Source organism: Thunnus thynnus, chromosome 24 (genome assembly GCF_963924715.1).
Source record: "Thunnus thynnus chromosome 24, fThuThy2.1, whole genome shotgun sequence".
NCBI classification, from domain to species: Eukaryota; Metazoa; Chordata; class Actinopteri; order Scombriformes; family Scombridae; genus Thunnus; species Thunnus thynnus.
The window spans coordinates 13,094,806-13,107,558 of record NC_089540.1 but is presented as its reverse complement, the minus strand read 5'-3'; the positions used below and the strand labels follow the sequence as shown (position 1 = coordinate 13,107,558).

Sequence of the window (12,753 nt, the reverse complement as noted above, 5' to 3'; positions counted from 1 at the left end):
TCTAGGTATATTACACATGTGCCATTGGATGCAGTTACGGTGCTTTAAGTACAGTGTATAGCTGGGGTCATTGCGTCTGGCACATGCACACATCACCAAGCCAAAGTGCCTATACAGCCCCAGGGGAAGGGATGTTATGACTGCTGTGTGCGCAGCTGCCAGGCATTTCCACACAGATGGCCCACTGGCATGGAACAATCCTTTAATTAAGGGGTTCCTCTACTACCAGCCCTCCTCCCCTTTTACCAAAACCACCACCTACCCTCCCTGTTTTTTTTTTCTTATACATTTAAAGGAATTCCCCCTGCTTCCAAAGGCAATTACAGTCCCACAGAGTTTATACAGAAATCCCCCCACACACACAAACGCACACTCTCAGGGATCACTAATTCCACATGTACACTTCGGTTGTGGGCCATGATGTAAGTTTGGTAGGGCGGGTCACTTCTCAGCAGTAGAGTGCATGTGTCATTTCTTTCTTCAGTAGCTGCTAAAGGGTGGGAGCAAGTAAGGGGGACACATGTAACTGCATCCATGTGTGGCAATTAGATCCAGACCAAAAAACCCTCAATAAGTGTTATAAGGATATGTGTAATAATTATGAATTCATCAAGTGTGACCTAATGTAAACATGTTTTTTGTTGAAGTACTGCTGTTAAAGCATTTTACTTTTTTTTTTGTTTGTTTTCAAAAACATAACTCACTCTAACTTTAGCTCCATTTTTATTTTAAGATCAGCGAGTATCCCAGATGTGTAGACTTTTTTTCTCTCTAAGCTTTGTTGACTCAAGGCTTGCCCTTGTTATATACTGGCTGCAAAAATGTTGGTAAAATAATTTAATCATCTTGGGTTTTTTTGCATTTTTCAAGGACTCTGGATAACAGTGTTGTGCAAGGCAATATGTCTACCTTATCTAGAAAGATGCATGTGTTGAAAAATTCCATTTTCTATAAGTGGATTGCGTTGCTAAGTGGGACTCTTATACAACAGACAGACATGTACATTTGCAAACTACTCTGTCGCCTCTAATCACTGTTTATTCAATCTCTTATCTCCGTCCCTACTTTTTCTCTGGTGATGTCATCAGCCAAAATAGAAAGAGAAATGTACTTTGTTCCCTTGTAGGACTGGAAACTCTGCCTATTACTCCATTTCAAAGTACTTCTAAACCCTGGACTGGATGTTAATCATGTTTTCTGGCATCTAAGGGCATTTCACATTATTAAAAGCATGTCACTTCTAGCCCTTTAGGGGACTATGATGCTGTATTTCCCATGTACTTTGTGGTACATGTTGAGATGTTGGTCTAGATCAGTTGTTCCCCATTAAGCACACTCACATAAATGAGTGTATTCAGCAAACAGAGCAACACCTGAGACTATTTTTGGTGTTTGATGTAATCTGGGGCAAACTAACCAGTCTGTCTGCTATATAGTGTGGGTGCACTAAGGAAGAAGTGATCTTTTGGTAAAAAAAAAATATCATCCTGCAGTTGACCCTTGATTAATGTTTGAGACCAACCACATTTTAAGGAGTGGTAGTAGCTCAACAGACCAGCCTTCGCTATTTAATACAAGTCAGTAAAGGCAGTTTCCATATGTGTTCAGGAAACACATAAATATCATGGCTGATCTATCTAGCATTTGTCCACATTTCCATCCCCGTCATGTTTTATGCTTTTATGCAGAGATCCGTACAGCTTGAAAGAACATTATTTTGGAGGAATAAATTGTAAAGCCCTGCACATAAAGCTGGTGACATAACAGTTTCATGGCTATCAACATTACAAGGAACCTACCACCCACAAAGCAGCCTATACAACCCTCTGCAACAGGCACCAATTCTAGACTGGTCCCCCCCCCCCCCCCCAAAAAAAAAACGGATGCATGACCACCGCCGCGGGTCATTAATGTGTCATGGAAAAATGGGTTGCACCCGTGTGATTTGGTGGATTTAGGGTGAAGTGGATACCTCGACTCTACAGGATTGTTTCTGGGTTGTTGCAAATGTAATTTCTCCCTCAACTGTAAGCTAACATAGTAGAAATACCATTTAAAAAGAAAAAGAAACATCCTGTTGGGAGAGGTCAGCCAAGCCTACATTGAGTCACAACTCGCCACACCAGCTTTACAGAGGGCTTCCCTCTCTTTACGTGGCTCCTGAAGCTGGAAACTGTGGCTCACCCGCTGCTTATAGCTGTGTTACACGTTCCATATGTCAGGGCTGCTGTGCCATTTCCTAACCACAAGTGATTAGGTCATGTATGTAGAGACCAATTTATCCTGTGCATGCACACATGGCCACCTCCGCTGTAGGAGAAGCTTGTGGATGGTGGACCGAATGCCCTCATGTGTGACACAGCTTGAAGGGGGGGATGCTGATTGATGCAGTCCGTGGACTGTATTTAAAGTCCACACAGGCTAAGTGATATGCCCCAAGAGTGCAATCAACATGTGTAAAATATGTAAGGACTGATATTTATTGACTTCTGGGTAGTGGTAATATGGGTAATGGAGGGGTGCGCTACTAAAAGAGACCTAGATGTCCTAAAATTAGGTCATTTTCCAACCAAAAAAAGAAGATTATTTTCTAAAATGATGAATATAAATTATGGAAATCTTGCTACCTGAAATTAAACATTCAGTATTACAACTCCACAGATAATTTTAATTAAAACATATCTTCTGTCGTATGCAATAAAGTTCATGAAATGACTCAGAATAAATTAATATCATACACTTCCATGCTTGTAGTAATTATATAAAACCAGAGTTCATTCTTCTCATATTTCATTTTGAAATTAATTGTTCTTTTGAACCACAGTCTATCAGAGGAGAAACGCAGTGAATTCATTTGACAATGAAGAGCCATTAAAAGTACTTAATTCTTCAAAATACCAATTATGTCTTTAGTTATATGCTAATAAATTGAGGGATGTACACAGAGTATATATTTAAGTTACAGCATTAGAGAATATGTGTAATCTGCCATAATGTATTGTTACACTGTTTTAACTCTACTAAACATTAATTAATTTGTGTGAAACTTGTCAGTTTTTCTTCAAATTGACATATTCCTGAACAGTAAATTTGAACAGCTATTACTTGTGACATGCTTAACAGCTCTCTCCTATGAGACTAAGATTCACACATCATCGCTGTTTCATTTAATCTTTGACAGACTACTGAGTGCGACTCCTCAGCATTGTTAAAATCACAACTAAATTTAGCATTTTACCTACTCATACTTTACAGTATGACCTATACTGTAAAGTATGTATTACCTACTCATACTTTACAGTATGAGTAGGTAAAATTTAATTACACATAGAATTAAACTGATATAATCTAATCCATTGCTTAGAGGCATTTCTGAAGTTCCCTTAGTGATATATATATAGTTTGATACATCTAAAAAATACTTCAAAATTTGAACTCATTTCAGACTTTAAATACCAAGAAGTGCTTTAAAAAGTCTGTCTTTTACTGACTTAGAAAAAACATTCTACAGAGTTTCATTAACTACTTTCTTTAAAAGATGTGATCCTAAAACTTTTCAGAGGTAACTCACAGTAACTACACAAGAATGTAATAACTCTAAAACCAAAGAGATTTATTTAGCCTTACAAAACATGCAATGAAACTTCAGGTTTACAGACTGTTCAGCATAAAATGATGCTATCCTGAACATCTGTACGTCCCCAAACCAATAAAAAGATCGACAAGTTTATCTCCCCAAATCCAGAGTTTTGTAACAATGTTCAGTGTGCCTACCTGTGCCAAAGGCTTTCCCTGCTTCACTGCCATAAGCTCATTATCTTGCCGTACAACACCCGACCCTCAACTGTTCCTCTGTGTGTGTGTCTCACTCTCTTAGTAGCTGTAATGTGGGCATTCCTGCAGTCAGACCAAACAATAAGGGATGTGCTCCCTGCCTATGGACCATTACATCATCAGCATGTCCTTATATGGAGCTTTGCATTGCAGAGGCTCGCAAGAAGGGGGTGTGCTTGCTCGTAAGTGTAACTCTCTGGTGTGTGCATGTGTGTGTGTGTACATGTCTGAGTGTTTGAGCGAGTCTCCTAAAGTGACTGTTTAACTAAAGGATGTGGCGGAGAAGAGGGAAAGGTTTTTCTTGACGTATGTAATGTGTGAAATATCTGCCTGGTCTGTCACTGCTCCGCAGGCAGGGCAGTAGGTGAAGAGAGACAAGGAGTTCGAGTTACAGTATTTCCTTCTGGTTCTTGTCAACTTAAGTCATATATTCAACCGAAGAGGGAGGAAAAAAGAATCAGTTTGCCTGTTTGCAAGGTTAATAAGAAATACTTGGATGAAGATTTGTAATTGAGACCAAAACTGCAGAACAAGACAAGACATGTAACAAATATCTCTGACATGTGAATTATATATTCACACCACACAAGAGATCCCCTGACATGTTGACAGTTTCACTGAAATGGTTTTGTTAGTCCTGACTGAAATCATAGGAGTGTTTTTAGCTGCTAGCCAGCCGGTAGCTTAGTCTTAGTGAGGAATGCTAACACTGCTAACATGCTTGGAAACACAAAGTGAAAACATTTTGTCTCTGATATATTTGGGCAGTGAAAGAATGTAAGATGTCAAGGTAGGAAATAAACTCATAAATCTCAAAATTTTGATGTATTTGTTCTTGCTGTTTTGCCCCTTCAGACCCTTTTTATACCATAAGTTCTTTTCAATAAAATTTAGTATATTACCTAAGTACACACAGGTGGTAGAAGAATTCAGATTTGCATTAAATAAAATGAATGTAAAGCCCTGTATTCAGAATTTTACTGAGGTAAAACTACAGAAGCATTATTACAAAAAATATATTCATTGTCAAAAGTTGTGATACAGCTATTGTCCAATCTGTAACATTACAATGCATCATACTGTATAAAAATAACACATTTTTTTTAAAATGTATAAAATCTAAATCAGCCAGTTAACTCATTACTAGAGTGGTTGAATACATGCAGTTGAGTAAAAAGCACAATTTTCCCTCTGAGATGGTAGATTTCATCAAAATAACTCTTAAGTACAGTATTGGGTAAATGTGCCAAGTTATACTCCACCATTAGTATACATTATCGTGCAGCCAACATTGTGAGAATAATATGACGCAAAGGTAAGGTAATTAAACACCTTACCTATGGTGTAAAAGCGTCTTTAAACTAATGGCTCTGCAAACAAATTAATGGATTTTCATGCAGCAGCGTAATCATAGCTTAAGCCGGCCAACAACTCTTGTTATCAGTGGCACATTGTTCACTTCTAGTCTTTATTTTCATTATCAGATTTCCCTCACCTTGCTCATACATTGTTCAGACCATAGCTGCTGACTAAATCATCCATCTCTTAAAAAGTCTTAACATTGTGTGTCACCTTTTGTCATATGATGGGTGCAAATTTAATAGAGATTTTTCAGGGAGGCTATAGCTTAGCTGTCAGTGTCTCTATTGTCCTGAGGAAAAATGTGCTCTGTTTACTCAAACAATGGGACTGGTGACACTTCATGGTGCACGAACATATTGGCAAGTGAAGTAGTGACACAGATACTTCCTGACAAACATGGTGCAAGAAACAACAGGACCTCTGTTTGGTTTGAAGGGACAATGCAATGACATGCAATAAGACAGCAGATTAGACATATATACGTATCAGTTTGTTGGTATAATCTGTCATTACATGCTTTCAGGCAGTACATTGCAGCTCTAAGTGAGCAGTGTGAGCAAATAACAAGGGCAAGACTCTTCCTGTCTCCTGCCCGCTAAATAAAATATGTCATGGCTTCACAATGGCTGAGGTCACTGTTACTAAACGTTACGAGCTCTGCCAACCAAACTGAGGGAAACAGAGTCTTGCTAGATTAATTTTTAAGCTGCACTAGTCAATATTATTATGTAAAAATGTAACCATGTCGTACTGCTTTGACCAATGCAGTGACGCAGGTTAAACCCACATTATGTGTACTTCATCCAACCTGTTTTATCATTAATTTTCTGCTCTGAATTATGAAGTTACATGTCAAAGTTTCAATAAAGACGGGGGGAAAAAAGCTGGCATATAATAGATGAGTCAGTTTTAAATCCACAAACATCTACTAACCGCCTTCAACAATCTAAGGACAAGTTTAAATCCAGAAATGTGGAACAGAAATCTTCCGCCTTTAGCCAACATTGTACTCCGAGCAAAATTTAATTGGGTGTGTTCTCAAACTGCTGACAAGTGCAACACTGCGAGCAAACGTCAGCATACACACTCGTAGTCTGTTGGTTTAATGGCAGACGGAGCAGCTTTCGTGAGTCGCGGCGGGAGCCAGACACGACTTGCAAATTCCTAAAAAGAAGGAAACCGAAAACATGTGGCTCGACGTCTTACGTTAAAAAAATTGCAATTAATCACGGCATCTCAACCAATTGGAGGAGACGGTTTTTGGAGGACAATGAATGAAGCTGTGTGAAAGAGTCTGGACGGACGGCCTGCGCTTACAACGCAAATACGAGCCAAAGATAACATGTCTTTTTGATCAGGAACTCTCAATTATGCCTGTGCAAACACACCAAATTTACTTTTGTTTGGAGAATACAGCAAGACTTAAACTTATTATTCAACACACTGAACAGGGTGATGCTGTAGAGCTTTTTGGGGGGGCACTGTATGGTAATTGTGTCAAATGTGTTGATGACAGCTAAAGGCCGTGGGATCAGAGGCTAGAGGAGTTGGGAGTACAGCCGAAATGACGAGGTTGAACTCCCTGCTGAGACCGAACCCTCAGCTCACTCTCACTCCTCAAAGAAACCCATTCCTGTGTCCACTTGAAAGTATGACAGCTCGATTGCTGGGAGAGATTTTTTTTTTTTCCTGAAGCACTTAAGAGTCTTTAAAGTAGCATTGAAATGAAATGCTTTGCCACAAGGCCATGGGAATCGGGGAGCTGTAGTGCACGCTTAGGTATAAAAGGGTTGACTTCAGGCAATTTAAAATGTAATATTTCACAATCTACGGTTCCAGTGTCATCAGGTCCAGCAACTGCCCACTGAGGTTTAAACTATGATGTATTTTAGTTTTGTGTTCTTTCCCATTTCCCTGCAACAAACAGTTTGTTCTTGGAACAAACAATTCGGTCATCCAAAATTAGATTCTATTTCTAGATCTGGACAAATTTGGGGCCCTTTAGTACTGTACACTTGAAACAGATGTCGGGGATCAAACACAAGAGCAGGCCACACAAACATGTTTGCTGTGACAAGCCTCTGCCAAATGACAAATAGTGGGGAGATGAAGATGTAATATGTAACCTCGGTGGGATGACTACAGTGCTGACAATATGCAGAAGAATGTAGAGGTTTGGGATTTGGTTTGGATGATCAACGTGTGCGGTTCTGCAAGGCAGTCGTTAAATCCCGAGGCACGGTCTCCCAGCAGTTCAACATGCTTCCTTGTTCTTCTGAACTGGCATTCTCTGGAAAGTCCAAGTGTCCAAATGACAAACCATGAGCTACTTGGAAGAATGAATGGATATGAAGCAACAGGCGATTTGTGATTGGAGAAACCCGTCATAGACCAACTTTGACTTAGATTTAATTGCATGAAATGCCGCCTACTCGTACATCTTGGCCAAAAATGCAGTTGACTACAAAGTTCAACCTGTCTCAATATAATGCAACAGCCTCCGACAAGCTCCCGTACTGGCCAATCAAATACATGCAAGCACACCTGTGATCTTTTAAAAAAAAGGGGGATAAAGTTGCCGTGATAACTTTCCAGAGTTGTAAAATCCTTTCTCATAGTATCATAAACCTCTGTGTTGTGTTTTGGCACCTAATAAGCCTTAAACCTTATGGATATATTATCCAAACTGGACTCATATTTGACTGGATTATATTTCAGCTTCTTGTCTCCACCTGTATCAACTCACCAATGCAACAGGTCTGAGCGCTCAAACTTCAAAAACCCTTGTCTTCTACTTGTAGGGTTATGTGAGTAAACGCATGATATGGGATATCCCTGATTTCTGTTACTGCCACAGTCCCGCCAAATGTGACGAAAAGTACAGCTGTCGTATGTATTGTAGCGCTCTGAAGTGTTGTAGGTGCACATTTGTGTGTGTGTGTGTCAGCTGGCTGATAACTGATATCTAGCATGACTCTGATAAACCATTAATGTCCAAACCAGATGGAAAGTGGAGTTCTAGCAGACCCCACAAAGGTTTCATACCTGTGTAGCAGTGTCTGTCTTTTTCCTATCACCCTGTAGCTATATGTGTGAGTTAATTATCTGATCAACCGTCTGAGACAAAGGCGTACACAGTCACCTTCTCCGCTGACTGCGATTTTGCGTTTGCTGTGATTTCTTGTTGCATATCAGACAAAGTGCCGCTCTGCAGCCGTCACAGGCGAGGCCCGGTCTTGCCCTGTACACTCAGCGCTGTCTGACACACACATGCTTGTGCGATACGCACAGCCCAGAGGCTGATTACCTGACATACATACATGACATCATCGGCTTGTAATCAAATCCATATGTGTCCTTCCCTCTTTCCCCTCTCTCAGTCTATCTCTATCTCTCACTGGAATTCTTTCGCTCTTTAATCCACCCATGACTTTGTCTCCACGTTCCTCGTTCTGTTTGTTTTTCTTTTATTCCGTGCCCCCCCTCCCTCCTCTCTTTTAGCTTCTTTCTCCCTCACAGTCTTTCTCCACCTCTTTTTTTTTTTTTCTGTCTGTTTCTTGTTTCTGATCTCAGCCTGGGCCTCAGCATGGGCTCCGCCGTTAAAGTGGAACGTGATTTTGATTGCCAGGCTAAAAACTCTCATGTGGACGTTTGCTGGCCTTTTATGGCCAAAATTGTTTTTTATGACCATTCTCTGGCTGGAGACCTTTGGTTCATTGTTGTGATGACATGTTGTACACATCCAAATAGTTGTAATTGCCTGTTAGGGGTGGGCGTGATGCGTATTTAAACTGTGTTCTCTTTTTCTTTATTGCGCTGTCTTTATGATTTCATCTCGTTTTCATGCTTTTGCTATCTTTAGTTATTTTAGTCTATGCCACCCTTACGAACTGGCACCAAAAATTTTGCAGAAGAAGGTCTATTTGTGGCATAGACTGTGTTTGTATTTCTATGTGCTTCAGGGAGGTTTCTAGGTCTAAAAGCATGTCTACTGCCCTCATACCAAGAAAAAAAGATTTTATTGGGTTATTTTTCTTCACTCTCGGAAGTTTCCTTCAATTTTCCCTCAATAAGGTTTGATAGTAATGCTAACAAGATATTTAATTGCTCTTGTATTACATATATTACATTTGGATTTGTTTAAATATGTATTTATTCACCCCTTGGCCCCATTTATATTAGAAGATTCAGTCTGTTGAGTCTGAGTGTCTGTACCTGTCTCCATAATTCACTTTCACTGTTACATAACCAGGTTTCACAGCGTACGCAACCTCAAGAAACCCATACAGTACTGCACTTTTGTGCACTTTATTGTTTATCTGTCTTACTTGTGTCCTTTTTTCTTTTGAACTGAAGGGTTAAACTTTTTTTATGTGATAGAAAAATCAACAATTTACAACACATGCAGTCATTACTTTAAATGTTAAAAGTTTAAGATTCCCCATTTCTGGTGCAATAAAATTGATAAAAGACCTGTTTTAACTATGACAATGTCTGTAAAATCTCCTCTATTCCCTTTATAAAGAATATGAGTACAAACCTTATAGTTCTGCATGGGTTGAATAATTGAGACAAACATTTTTGGGGTGGTAGAGGTGCATGGCAGCCAATTTTTCTTACTTCTTGAAGGAATAATCTTGTCGTTTTTCCTCCAACTCCAGCGATAGGAACAAATAGTTCCCTATACCCAGCTGCATAACGAATGAAACACGTCACCATACAGAGCAGTAGGCAAGAATCAATCATGCAGCTTCAGATTGGAGGGCTGGGCCAGGCAGACAGGCTGTAATTTGCAGACTAACAATAGCTATTGCCTAACAAAGGATCACACTTGTAGTGAGAAATTAAGAAAGATGTTTTCTTGTTTCTTCTGTGTGTGTATGTGTGTGTGCGTGTGTGTGTGTGTGTGTGTGCAGGGCAGGCGTGTGTCTGCTGCCCTCAATTGGTACAGCTGATAATCATTACCCCTCAAACACTTCGGACTTTGATGTAAATCGCAAACACTTAAGGAGGATGTTCCGAGTGCTGTTTGCACAGGCGTGGTGTTTTTTCAAAGCCTCGGGGCCACACATCAACCGCCAGCCATTACATGTGCAGTATGGCAAGAACTTGGCACCGGCCGGCTTTACAGAAAGGATCATAGACTGCAAACACAAAGGCTGTCACGTGTGGTGAAGGAGATTTTCAGAGCTGAAGCTTCTGAATAGCATGAAAATGGAAATGAGCAGCAAAATGACCACATGTGAGACACTTCTTTCACTCCATGTTGTTCACCTGTCAGTCTCAGCTGCTGGTAGTTTTTGCATTTTGTACAAAACATAATTTCTTAGAGAGAAAAAACCTAAATGTTGGATCTGATTTAGACTTTGCTGTGGTGTTTTCATTGGCATGTTAACACCTCAGAGAAGTACGTGTCCTGCAGCATTTATCAAAGCAATTAGAGAGCCAGAGCCTTAAACTTCCTAAAGTAAATAGTGATGATTCTTTGAGCTTCACACCCCGCTCAAACAATGACAATAGCTGCACAACAAGAAGATGGATATTCTAACTTGGCAGCAAATTCACAGGAAGAGGGAAGTGATACACACACACACGCACGCACACACACACACTAATCTATCCAGCTGTCAGGTGAGCAGGGTGGATCTGCCTCTAGAGACTCTTTGATGGTTTCCTGATGGATTAGCATTGATCTCAAAACACTCCATGGAGGCGGACAAGAGCGGCTTTCTATCAGATTTCAAGGAGCTGAGTTTTCTCAAATTGTCAAGTCATAAAGCCTGAAACGTTCCATTCCTGCCCCCCCCCCCCCCCCCCTCCACACACACACACACACACACACACACACACACCTGTCTGCTCGCGTATCCACTTGTAAATCTAACATATCGAGCCATAAAAGCTGCATTCTCACATCTATCTCACAAACTCCACCTTCCACATGGATGACTTGTTTTCGCCGCCGAGCAATTAATAAGAAGGCGGAAGCAGTGCAACCACTACCTGGCTAATCTCTTAATGTTTGCCTTCCCAGGGGCAACATCCACATCCCAGCCTCACCTCTGTATTAATCAGCCCCTCAGCCTGCTCCAAAACAAAGGTTGTATTTACACAGTTGGAGATAACCGCACTTCAAAGCTTTTGGTGCTGAGACTGTGTTTAAGAAGGGAGCGTACATATCTAAATGCTGGTTCAGCCCTAGAAAAAAAAACTGCAGTGTCACCACCAGCCAATTGAGTTTTAAAGAAAATGCATGTTTTTCAGTATACTTGAAATTTTTGTGTGTGTAAACTGCAGCAAGTAGCTTTCAGTTTAACCACTTAACTCTTTCCGACACACACTTTGTTATCAGGACAAACAAACGTCTGTGGTATATGAGGACGCATACAACAGAAGAAACAGAGAGAATCCTGAAGTCTGCAGTCATTGCTGTGTATCCGACTCCTACACAGATATCACTCTCATTTACTCATTCTCTGACTTATCTACAAACATTGCCTGGCATTTTTAAACACAGGAAATGTGTTTCCTAATCTGGTCATCCTTTCACAACTGCATTAATGGAAAAAAATCCAAAAAGCCCTGTCGTCTGCGAAATTCGCTACACTGATAACTGGGTGTCAATCACGTCGCCATTTTAACACTGGACAGAGTGACTGTATGAGACATTTCCAAAGGCTGATTGTCAAAGAGGAGGATCAGTTGGAGTCAGAGGAGACGAGGAAAGATGGAGGCAAGTGTTACCAAAACAGGGAACCAGAGCAGAGTACTAAAACATAGTTTTGGTATTTGGTAGCAAGGCGTCATGATGCTGTTTGAGAGAGATTTTACATTTGAGTACGACTTTGTGCCTATGTAAGGTGTTTAACTGGCTCAGAGGGAACTTGTTCTAGCCTTGAGTTGGCTCATAAAAGTGATTCCTAATACTTTTGGTTTTTTACACCATCGTTGGGTTTAGTGTTGGTATTTTGTCCCTTTTTTTTTTTTTAATCCAACATGGCAACACTCTTTGTCTTTAGTGTTTTAGTCTCTATCTACAGAGAATATAGAATATAGTATATATATATAGTCAGTTTATAATGTGCCCATGTTCTGTTTTGTCAGTCACTCTTCATGTTTCTAAAATGATCTCTGTCATCTGTCTGTCTCTGTCTCCACAGTCTCCCACTGTACTATGACACACCCCTGATGAAACTCACCAGATGTCCTCATTCGTCATTTATCTGAACCCTCTCATAACGCTTTGGCTTCCAAAGAGGAGCAAGAACTCAGATGACACACATCATTTCTCAGAAATAATGGCTCACATGTGAGGGGATTAGAGCGATTAGGAAGCAATGACAGGTGATCTGTTACATTTAATTGGAAAATGTTATCAGATTACAGCAAATAAGAAGTTACTGTAAGTGATTTACACACTGTATGATGGAAATTTTGTCGCCAAAACCTGAAAATAACCGTGCCTTACATACAATATGATTAATTATTCTTTAATCAGTTGAACCAGTCAATCTGCTTGCCAGGGCTGCAGACTTGAGACTTGGACTGGAGTCAGAT

At 40.2% G+C, this 12,753-nt stretch overlaps 1 protein-coding gene across 5 annotated transcripts in view; it reads right to left on the bottom strand.

Moving 5' to 3' along the window:
* The window catches only part of filip1l (filamin A interacting protein 1-like), a 72,875-nt gene that overhangs the window by 10,280 nt on the left and 49,842 nt on the right, over positions 1–12,753 (bottom strand). Inside the window, exon 1 of one of the 5 annotated variants that reach the window (XM_067583326.1) lies at positions 3,775–3,926. The exons of the other annotated variants lie outside the window; for them this stretch is intronic. The gene's annotated coding sequence lies outside the window, so the exon portion shown is untranslated. Of the gene's footprint in view, positions 1–3,774; positions 3,927–12,753 lie in introns of those variants that run through there. 5 annotated transcript variants of the gene reach the window in all.